This window comes from Orcinus orca, chromosome 8, assembly GCF_937001465.1.
Source record: "Orcinus orca chromosome 8, mOrcOrc1.1, whole genome shotgun sequence".
Lineage (NCBI taxonomy): Eukaryota > Metazoa > Chordata > Mammalia > Artiodactyla > Delphinidae > Orcinus > Orcinus orca.
This window is the reverse complement of record NC_064566.1, coordinates 79846738-79859428: the sequence shown is the minus strand read 5'-3', so window position 1 is coordinate 79859428 and position 12691 is coordinate 79846738. Positions and strand designations below refer to the sequence as shown.

The following is a 12691-nucleotide window of genomic DNA, read 5'->3' as shown; positions in this document are numbered from 1 at the left end:
CTGTCACCACAACCCTTACCATACTCATTCTACTCTCAGTAGGGGGACTCCTACCACTGTCAGGATTCATGCTTAAGTGAATGATCATTCAAGAGATAACAAAAAATAATACCAGTATTCTACTCACACTCATGGCCATCACAGCACTACTTAACCTATTCTTCTACATATGGCTCACATACTCCACAGCACTAACTTTATTCCCCTCTACAAACAACATGAAGATAAAGTGACAATTCAACTCCACAAAACAGAAAACCCTTTTAACAACCATAATCATAATATCCACAATACTTCTACCTCTCACACCAATACTGTCAATCCTAGAATAGGATTTCAGACTAAACCAGACAAAGGGTCTTCAAAGCCCTGAGCAAGTACAATTTACTTAATTCCTGCCCAATAAGGACTGTAAGACTATATCTTACATCAGTTGAATGCAAATCAAACACTTTAATAAGCTAAATCCTCACTAGATTGGAGGGATACATTTCCCATGAACTTTTAGTTAACAGCTAAATACCCTAATCAACTGGCTTCAATCTACTTCTCCCGCCGCGAGCGAGAGAAGTCCTGGCAGGGTTGAGGCTGCTTCCTTGAATTTGCAATTCAAAATGATCATTCACCACAGGACTTGGTAAAAAGAGGGCTCAACCTCTCAACCTCTGTCTTTAGATTTACAGTCTAATACCTTCTCGGCCATTTTACCTATGTTCATAAATCGCTGATTATTCTCAACCAACCACAAAGACATTGGCACCTTATACTTACTATTTGGCACATGAGCCAGAATGGTGGCCACTGGCCTAAGCTTATTAATTCACGCTAAACTAGGCCAACCTGGCACACTGCTCGGATACACCCAAATTTACAATGTGGTAGTAACAGCCCACGCATTTGTAATAATCTTCTTTATAGTCATACCCATTATAATTGGCGGGTTTGGAAACTGGTTAGTGCCCCTAATAATTTGGGCACCCGATATAACTTTCCCCAGTATAAACAATATAAGTTTCTGACTGTTCCCTCCTTCTTTCTTATTACTACTAGCATCATCAATAGTTGAGGCCTGTGCAGGCACAGGCTGAACTCTGTATTCACCCTTAGCCAGAAACTCAGCACATGCAGGAGCTTCAGTTGACTTTACTATTTTCTCTCTACATTTAGCTGGTGTATCCTCAATCCTCGGGGCCATTAATTTTATCACTACTATTATCAACATAAAACCACCCGCTATAACCCAATACCAAACACCACTATTCATATGGTCAGTCCTCATCACAGCAGTATTACTTCTATTATCCTTACTTGTCCTAGCAGCTGGAATTACCATACTATTAACTGATCAAAACCTGAATACAACTTTCTTTGACCCTGCAGGAGGAGGAGACCCAGTCCTATATCAACACTTATTTTGATTCTTTGGACACCCTGAAGAATACATTTTAATCCTACCTGGGATGATCTCATACATTGTAACTTACTACTCGGGGGGAAAAAAAAAAAACCTCTCGGATATATAGGTATGGTATGAGCTATAATACCAATTGGGTTCTAAGATTTTATTGTATGGGCCCATCATATATTCACAGTAGGTACGGACGTTGATACGCAAGCATACTTTACATCAGACACTATAACTACTGCTATCCCTACAGGGGTAAAAGTATTTAGCTGATTGGCAACACTCCACAAGACAATATTAAATGATCACCGGCCCTGATGTGAGCCTTGGGTTTCATCTTCCTTTTCACAGTCGGCAGACTGACAGGTAATGTCCTAGCTAATTTGTCATTAGACATTGTCCTTCATGATACCTACTATGTAGTTGCACACTTTCACTATGTGCACTCAATGGGAGCTGTTTTCACTATCATAGGAGGGTTTGTACACTGATTTCCACTATTCTCAGGATATACACTCAACTCAACATGAGCAAAAATTCACTTTGTGATCATATTCACGGGTATCAATATAACCTTCTTCCCACAACATTTCCTAGGCTTATCTGGCATACCTCGACAATACTCTGACTATCCAGATGCCTATACAACTTGGAATACTATCTCATCAATAGGCTCATTCATTTCATTAACAGTGGTTATACTGATAGTCTTCATTATCTGAGAAGCATTCACATCCAAACGAGAAGTATTAGTAGTAGACCTTACTACCACAAATTTAGAGTGACTAAGAATGTCCTCCACCATATTATACTTTTGAAGAACCAACCTACATTAATCTAAAATAGTCAAGAAAGGAAGGAATTGAACCCTCTCCTACCAGTTTCAAGCCAACATCATAGCCACTATGTCTTTCTTCATGAACGAGATATTAGTAAAACTTTATATAACTTTGTCGAAGTTAAGTTACAGTTGAAAATCTTGTATATCTCCATGGCATATCCCTTCCAACTAGGCTTTCAAGATGCAACATCACCCATCATAGAAGAACTACTACAATTTCACGACCACACACTAATAACTGTTTTCCTAATTAGCTCCCTAGTCCTCTATATCATTAAACTAATACTTACAACTAAGTTAACACATACAAACACAATAGATGCCCAAGAGGTGGAGACTATTTGAACTATTCTCCCGGCCATTATCTTAATCTTAATTGCCCTGCCATCATTATGAATTCTTTTTTTTTTTTGAATTCTTTATATGATAGATGTAATCAACAGCCCATCTCTTACTGTAAAAACTATAGGCCACCAATAATACTGAAGCTATGAGTACACTGACTATGAAGACCTGAACTTTGATTCCTATATAATCCCAACACCAGACCTAAAACCAGGAGAACTGCGACTACTAGGAGTAGATAAATGAGTAATTTTACCTATAGAGATAACAATCCGAATACTAATCTCCTCCGAAGATGTACTACACTCATGAGCCATACCCTCCTTGGGCCTAAAGACAGACACAATCCCAGGGCAGCTAAACCAAACAACTCTAATATCAGCACAACCAGGCTTGTTCTACGGACAGTGTTCAGAGATCTGTAGCTCAAATCACAGCTTCATGCCAATTGTTCTTGAGCTAGTACCCCGAAAATACTTTGAGAAATGATCTGTGTCTATGCTATAAACTCATTAGGAAGCTAAATTAGCGTTAGCCTTTTAAGTTAAAGATTGAGAGCCAAAGCTTTCCTTGATGACATGTCACGACTAGATATATCAACATGATTTGTTACTATTGCATCTATATTTTTAACACTATTTATTATATTTCAACTAAAAATCTCAAAGCACACCTACTACCCCAACCCAAAATCAACACTCACTAAAATACAAAAACAATATGCCCCTTGAGAAACAGTATGAACGAAAATCTATTTGCCCCTTTCGTAACCCCAGTAATAATAGGCATCCCTGTTTTCATCCTGATCGTTATATTCCCAAGCATTCTATTCCCAACATCAAAATGACTAATTAATAATTGCATAATCTCCCTTCAACAGTGATTAATTCAACTCACATCAAAACAAATAATAGGTATTCATAACCACAGAGGACAAACCTGATCACTAACACTTATATCGTTCATTCTATTTATTGGCTCAACCAATCTCCTTGGACTATTTCTCCACTCATTTACACCCACCACACAGCTCTCAATAAATGTAGGAATGGCTATCCCTCTATGAGCCGGTGCCGTCATTACAGGCCTCTGTAATTAAACAAAAGCATCTCTAGGCCACTTCTTACCACAAGGCACACCCACTTTCCTCATCCCTATGCTAGTAATTATCGAAACTATTAGCCTATTCATCCAGCCAGTAGCACTGGCCATACGACTAACAGCCAACATTATGGCAGACCACTTACTAATACATCTAATTGGGGAGACAACCCTTGTGCTAGTAAGTACCAGCACATTCACAGCTCTCATTACATTTATCATTCTCACCCTACTCACTATCCTCGAATTTGCTGTCGCTATAATTCAAGCCTATGTATTTACCCTCTTAGTAAGCTTATACCTGCATGACAACACATAGTGACCCACCAAACCCACACATATCACATAGTAAATCCTAGTCCTTGACCCCTCACAGGAGCTCTTTCAGCACTTCTCATAACATCAGGCCTAATCATATGATTCCACTTCAACTCAATAGTTCTACCAATACTGGGCCTATTAACTAATATTCTAACAATATATCAATGATGATGAGACATCATTCGAGAAAGCACTTTCCAAGGCCACCACACACCAACCATCCAAAAGGGACTTGGATACAGAATAATCTTATTTATCATATCAGAAGTCCTATTTTTTACTGGCATTTTTGAGTCTTCTACCACTCAAGCCTCACCCCCCACTCGTGAACTAGGCGTATGCTGACCACCAACAGGCATTCACCCCTTAAACTCCTTAGAAGTACCACTCCTCAACACTTCTGTGCTATTAGCCTCTGGCGTATCCATTACCTGAGCCCATCATAGCCTTATAGAAGGAAATCGCAAACATACTCCAAGCCTTTTCATTACAATTGCTCTCGGTATTTATTTTACACTACTACAAGCATCAGAGTATTATGAAGCCCCTTTTACAATCTCAGATGGAGTCTATGGATCAACTTTCTTCGTAGCCACAGGATTTCATGGACTGAATGTAATTATTGGATCTACCTTTCTTATTGTTAGTTTCCCACGCCAACTAAAATTCCACTTCACATCCAGCTACCACTTCGGCTTCGAAGCTGCTGCTTGACACTGACCTTTTGTAGATGTTGTATGACTATTTCTTTACATATCTATTTATTGATGAGGCTCATAGTTCTTTTAGTATTAATTAGTACAACTGACTTCCAATCAGCTAGTTTAGGTACACCCCGAAAAAGAACAATAAACCTAATACTGACCTCATTAACAAACACAATACTAGCCTCATTACTCATACTTACCACCTTCTGACTTCCTCAACTAAACATCTATGCAGAAAAAACAAGCCCCTATGAGTGTGGATTTGACCCTATAGGATCTGCCCGCTTACGCTTTTCTATAAAATTTTTCCTAGTATCAATCACCTTCCTTCTTTTCGACCTAGAAATTGCCCTCCTACTACTCCTTCCCTTAGCAACCCAAACAAACAACCTAAAAATGATACTTATCATAGCCTTATTTTTAATTTCATTATTAGCGATCAGCCTGTCCTACGAATGAACTCAAAAGGGGCTGGAGTGAGCTGAATATGGTATTAAATTTAAAATAAAACAAGTGATTTCGACCCATTAGATTATGGTTAAATTCATAACTACCAAGTGTCCCTAGTACATATAAACATTATCATGGCTTTCACTATATCCCTTATAAGTTTACTGATATACCGGTCCCACCTAATATCCTCACTACTTTGCTTAGAGGGCATGATGTTATCACTATTTATCCTAGCAGCCCTGACAATCTTAAACTCATATTTCACCTTAGCCAGCATAATACCAATCATCCTACTGGTATTTGCAGCCTGCGAAGCAGCTCTCGGATTAGCCCTATTAGTAATAGTATCAAACACATATGGGACCAATTACATACAAAACCTCAAAACCTTCTCCAATGCTAAAATTTATTATTCCCACAATCATACTAATACCTCTAACTTGACTATCAGAAAACAACATAATCTGAATTAACTCCACAACCCACAGTCTATTAATTAGCCTTACAAGCCTACTTCTTCTTAACCAATTCAGTGACAAGAGCCTCAACTACTCATTAACATTCTTCTCAGATTCCCTCTCCTCATCATTACTAATCCTAACAATATGACTCCTCCCCTTAATATTAATAGCTAGTCAATCCCACTTACTCAAAGAACCACTAATCCGAAAAAATTTTTACATCACAATACTAATCATGTTGCAAATACTTCTACTCATAACATTCACTGCCACAGAGCTAATCCTATTTTACATTATATTTGAAGCCACAATAGTCCCTACCCTTATTACCATTACCCATTGGGGTAACCAAACAGAACGACTTAATGCAGGACTCTACTTTCTATTCTACACATTAGCTGGGTCACTTCCATTACTAGTGGCATTAACATATATACAAAACATCATGGGCTCCCTAAATTTCCTAGTACTTCAATATTGAACCCAACCAGTATCCAACTCCGGGTCCAACGTCTTTATATGATTGGCCTGCATGATAGCTTTTATAGTAAAAATGCCCCTCTACAGCCTCCACCTTTGACTACCCAAAGCACACATAGAAGCTCCCATCGCAGGCTCCATAGTGCTTGCAGCTGTACTAAAACTCGGGGGCTATGGCATGCTACGAATCACGTCAATACTTAATCCCCTAACAGAGTATATAGCATACCCTTTCCTTATGCTTTCCTTATGAGGGAAAATCATAACTAGCTCTATTTGTCTATGTCAAACAGACCTAAAATCACTCATCGCATACTCCTCAGTCAGCCATATAGCACTAGTTGTCGCAGCTATCCTCATTCAAACCCCTTGAAGTTATATAGGGGCTACCGCCCTAATAATTGCTCATGGCCTCACGTCGTCTATATTATTTTGCCCAGCAAGCTCAAATTACAAGTAAATCCATAGGCGAACCATAATCTTAGCCCGAGGCCTGTAAATTCTTCTCCCACTAATAGTCACTTGATGACTATTAGCAAGCCTAACGAACCTGGCCCTACCCCCTACCATTAATCTGATCGGAGAACTGTTCGTAGTTATATCAACTTTCTCATGGTCAAATCTCACTATTATCCTACTAGGAACCAATATTGTAATTACAGCCCTATACTCCATGTATATACTAATCACAACACAACGCAGCAAATATACACACCATATCAATAACATTATGCCCTCCTGTACACGAGAACACGCCCTTATAGCCCTCCAATATCCTTCCACTTCTACTCCTGTCACTAAACCCCAAAATAACCTTGGGCCCCCTATACTGTAAATATAGTTTTAAAAAAACACTAGATTGTGGATCTAGCAACAGAAGACTAAGACTTCTTATTTACTAAGAAAGTATAGCAAGAACTGCTAATTCATGCTCTCATACTTAATAGTGTGGCTTTTTCAAACGTTTAAAGGATGGTAGTTATCCATTGGTCTAGGAGCCAAAAACCTGGTGCAACTTCAAATAAAGGTAATAAACCTATTCTCTTCTTTTGCCCGAATCACATTGCTAGTGCTAATTATTCCAATCATGATACCTAGTGCAAACTTCTACAAAAATGATAAATACCCATCATATGTAAAAAATACTGTCTCCTGTGTGTTCATTACCAGTCTAATCCCAACAATGATATTCCTTCATACAGGCCAAGAAATATTCATTTCAAACTGACACTGAATTACTGTCCAAACCCTTAAATTGACACTTAGCTTCAAAATAGATTATTTCTCAATTATATTCATACCGGTGGCATTGCTCATCACATGATCCATTATAGAATTCTCAGTATGATATATACACTCAGATCCTTGTATCAACAAATTCTTCAAGTATTTACTCCTCTTCCTCATCACCATACCAATCCTTGTTACAGCCAACAACCTCTTCCAACTTTTTATTGGATGAGAAGGGGTACTGGAATCATAGCTTTCCTGCTCATTGGATGATGACATGGTTGAGCAGATGCAAACACAGCTGCTCTTCAAGCAATCTTATATAACTGAATCAGGGATGTTGGATTCATTATATCAATGGCATGGTTTTTATCTAACACAAATGCATGAGACCTGCAACAAATTTTCATACTTGACAAAAACCCATTAAACCTCGCTCTCACAGGACTCGTACTAGCTGCAGCTGGAAAATCATCCCAATTTGGACTTCACCCCTGGCTCCCCTCAGCAATAGAAGGTCCTACCCCAGTCTCAGCCCTACTCCACACAAGCACAATAGTTGTAGCGGGAATTTTCCTACTTATCCGATTTTACCCTTTAACAGAAAACAACAAACTCATTCAAACAATAATGCTCTGCCTAGGAGCCCTTGCCACCCTGTTCACAGCCATATGTGCTCTTACCCAAAACGACATTAAAAAAACTATCACCGTCTCTACCTCAAGCCAATTAGGTCTAATGATAGTGACAATTGGTGCCAACCAACCTCATCTAGCATTTTCACATATTTGCACACACACTTTCTTTAAAGCCATATTATTCTTATGCTCTGGATCCATTATTCACAACCTAAACAACAAGCAGGACATTCGAAAAATAGGAGGCTTATTCAAGACCTTACCCTTCACTGCAACAGCCCTTATCATTGGATGTCTAGTACTAACAGGAATACCTTTTCTCACCGGGTTTTACTCTAAAGACCTAATTATCAAGACCGCCACCACGTCTTACAACAACTCCTGAGCCCTATTAATAACTCTAACCGCTACCTCCCTCATAGCCATCTATAGCACTCGCATTATCTTCTTTGCACTACTAGGACAACCCTGCTTCTCTCCTTCAGCTCCTATCAATGAAAACAACCCACTCTTAGTTAACTCCATCAAGCGCCTATTAATCAGAAGTATTTTTGCTGGCTTCCTCATCTCCAACGGCATTCCTCCAACAACCATCCCCCTAATAACTATACCTTTATACTTAAAATTAACTACCCTTGCAGTAACAGCTCTGGGCTTTGTGCTAGCATTCGAAATCAATCTTAACACACACAACTTAAAATATACTCACCCCTCAAACTCCTCTAAATTCTCCACTCCCTTAGGATATTTCCCCACCATCATATACCACTTACCTCCCCATCTAAACCTATCAATAAGCCAAAAATTAGCAACCTCCTTACTAGACTTAATCTGACTAGAAAATATCCTACCAAAGACTACAGCCTTCATTCAACTAAAATCCTTCACACTAGTCTCAAACCAAAAAGGCCTTATTAAACTATACTTTCTATCATTCCTCATTACCATCACCCTGAGTATACTCCTACTTAATTACCCCGAGTAATCTCCATAATAACCACAACACCAATAAATAATGACCAGCCCGTAACAATCACCAACCAAGTACCATAGCTGTATAACGCTGCAATCCCCATAGCCTCCTCACTAAAAAACCCAGAATCACCAGTATTGTAAATAACCCAATGCCCCAACCCATTAAACTTAAACATAATTTCCACAACCTCATCCTTCAAAATATAAAATACCATTAAAAACTCTACTACCAACCCTAAAAGAAATGTCCCTAATACAACCTTATTATAAACCCAAATCTCAGGATATTGTTCAGTGGCTATAGCCGTTGTATAACCAAACAAAACCAATATCTCCCCTAAATAGATCAAAAATACCATTAGACCCAGAAGTGAACCACCAAAATTTAACACAATCCCACACCCAACACCACCACCCACAATCAACCCTAGACCCCCATAAATAGGTGAAGGTTTTGAAGAAACCCCCACAAAACTAATCACAAAAATAATACTTAAAATAAATACAGTATATGTCATCATTATTCTCACATGGACTTCAAAAATGACCAATGACATGAAAAATCATTGTCATTCAACTACAAGAATACCAATGACCAACACCCGAAAAACCCACCCACTAATAAAAATCCTCAACAACACATTCATTGACCTCCATACCCCATCAAATATCTCATCATGATGAAATTTTGGCTCCTTACTAAGCGTCTGTCTAATCCTACAAATCCTAACAGGCCTATTCCTAGCAATACACTACACACCAGACACAACAACTGCCTTCTCATCAGTAACACACATCTGCTGAGACGTCAATTATGGCTGAATCATTTGATATATACACACAAAAGGAGCTTCCATATTTTTTATCTGCCTTTATGCCCATGTAGGACAAGGTCTATACTATGGATCTTACGCCTTTCAGGAAACATGAAACATTGGAATTATCCTACTACTTATAGTCATAGCCACCACATTCATAGGCTATGTCCTACCCTGAGGACAAATATCATTCTGAGGAGCAACTGTCATCCCAAATCTACTCTCAGCAATCCCATATATCGGCACCACCCTCGTCGAATGAACTTGAGGTAGCTTTTCTGTAGACAAAGCAATCCTAACACGATTCTTTGCCTTCCACTTCATTCTCTTCTTCAATCTTTTTGTTTTTACATCTGGCCAATCAGGGCTGGAATTAAGCCATATATGTCTATGCCAGAGATGCTAAGATGTATGGAGAAATTTTTCTGAACAGAAAGACCTCCATCAGTAAAGGGAAAGTGAAGGGGCTAGGGCAGGGGTCCCCAACCTCCGGGCCACAGACCAATAGCAGTCCGTGGCCTGTTAGGAACCAGGCCACATGGTAGGAGGTGAGCAGCAGGTGAGCAAGCAAAGCTTCATCTGCCGCTCCCCTTCGCTCCCCATCATTCACATTACCGCCTGAACCATCCCCCCCTCATCCGTGGAAAAATTGTCTTCCACAAAACTGGTCCCTGGTGCCAAAAAGTTTGGGGACCACTGGGCTAGGGAGCTGAAAAATTGAAGAGTAAGTCCTCAGAGAGCAGCTTATTTATAAACACACACACACACACACACACACACACACACACACACACACACACACACACCACACCTTTGAGACAAGGCTTAAAGTTAGCACATTAAATGGTCTATCTATTGAATAGTTTCTGCCAATTCAGTCCTGAGTTCTCCAAGGGCTGACTTTAATCTCTTCTTCCCATGAGTTCCTACGTCCACAGTCTCAGCAAAATATCTGTTGCTAGACCAATTCTCAGAAAACAGAGCTCGCAGAAGGAAGGTTCCTAGCAAGGGAATTAGAATCTGTTCTGTTCATCCATAGGAATAAAAGTATGATGGAACTAGACAATGGGTCTTTCCCACTGGGTGAAAGAGTGAGATAGAAATATTTTAAGTTGATTTTAGAGGTAGAACTTTTGGGTCCTGAGTTTGAACAAGCTGTTAACCTACAAAAGTCTCAGATTCTAATAACTGGCCTGCAGTCCTCACAGGGTTGCGATAATGTATGCAAAATCACTTTGCAAATGATGCAGCGTTGTACATATCTGACCCTTACTATTATTATCAATGACTATCTGACCTTCAAAATTAATTTTTGAGGCTCTGAGAGTCTAATCTTGCACAAATCTCTCCTTAAAGAGCCGTTCTATTCAGCCTCATGTAAGATTCTTTTGCTTCTGTCACATGTAATCAAGTGCCCTATTTGCCCTGCTTGGAGACATTACCCTAAAGAAGTGAGCTGGTGCAGGACCTATTTGCTCTTAGGAAAAGATGACTAATCTCTTTCTCCTTCTCTCCTGTGCCCGTAGTTTGGGCTTGGGCCATGCAATTCCAGGGCCCCAGGTACAGCCTGAGTTCACATGGAAAGGAAACCCATGGAAAAGAAGATGTGAAAGGAAGCCTTGGGGTGAGGAATAAAAAGAGAGATGTGAAGATGGGGATGTAGGGGCATGTGACCATCACCAAATTTGCCAGGTCCTCCTGTCCCCACTCTTCTCCTGGCTGGAGATTGTACCTCCTGTTTCCTACAGCTTTCTGGGCAAGCACCTATGGAGAGCAACTTTCCACAACAGTTTTACTTTCTGTGAAATCCTGGACTATCAGCAACTAGAAAGTTCCTCTCATTGCTTTTGTTGTCATACTGAGAACTTTTTTAATTGTCACTATATCATGGGCTTCAAAATTTAACTTTTATACAGGAAGCCCTTGCTCATGAATGTAAGTTATACATATTACCTGCTTTACTATCTACTCACAAATCTGCAGTTCAACTTTTGGACATGATTGGGTTTTTCATTTCTTTGGCTCTTAGATAGTTACATGTATTTTCAGTACAACTCTAAAGACATTCGATATCGTAAGACACGTAAATTTCCTATCTAATGATGATGACCAGTTGAGATTGGTGGACTCCTAAAATATGCAAATATATGTTCTATTGATAACAACAAAAAGACCTTTGAATTGACAAATCATGTACTTAACAAAAAGCATCTACAGACACCTAGGTATATGTGAGACTTGGCAAAATAGCTAGTGGTCAAGAAATCAAGCAATCATTTCTCAGAAGAGTGACTAGAATTAGTAGCAAAACAGACTGTTAGCAAATTTATGATTACGCAAAGCCTGTTATTTCACTGTACATTCTAGACATATCCCTTTATTCTAAGCCTAATTTGAGCCTAAAGCAATTTATGATTTTGGCTTTAAAACCCTGCACCAGAAATCTTCCCCCAAAGCCTATCCATGTAAAACATCCACAGTGTGTTTGCATGAACCTCCTGCCCAGCAATCAACATCTGCCTAGAGCTCATTTTGTGTTAACAGAAATTAATGGACTCATATTCTTTCATTTTCTTAGGACTATGTAACTGTTACAGATATCAAAAAACACATGCAGCTGAATTTTGGATTTGCACATGGCTTTACCTCACTTAAAGTTACTGTTCGAGGTCGTTCTAGTAACAAAACGCAGAACTTTAAACTGTAAGGAAAATAAGTTGTCATTTTAATGACCTTGTTATGGGAAAACAAACCAGACAAGAGGCTGAAAAATTCTACTGCAGTCCAGTAAAAAACTTTTATTCATCAAAATAAAACATAAGAAAAGATAATTCAATAGGAAAAATTGGGCAGAAGATGAAAACAGCATTTCACAGAAGAAAAGTCATGAATGGACAATAAACATAAGAAAATTTG

General features: G+C 39.1%; 3 pseudogenes; all 3 read left to right on the top strand.

The window, feature by feature from the left end:
* Positions 1–2396: 2396 nt before the first annotated feature.
* On the top strand, positions 2397–3080 carry LOC117197604 (cytochrome c oxidase subunit 2-like; annotated as a pseudogene).
* A 250-nt stretch (positions 3081–3330) lies between these two features.
* Positions 3331–4219, top strand: LOC117197603 (ATP synthase subunit a-like; annotated as a pseudogene).
* A 2302-nt stretch (positions 4220–6521) lies between these two features.
* LOC117197608 (NADH-ubiquinone oxidoreductase chain 5-like) lies at positions 6522–9119 on the top strand (annotated as a pseudogene).
* Positions 9120–12691: the final 3572 nt, after the last annotated feature.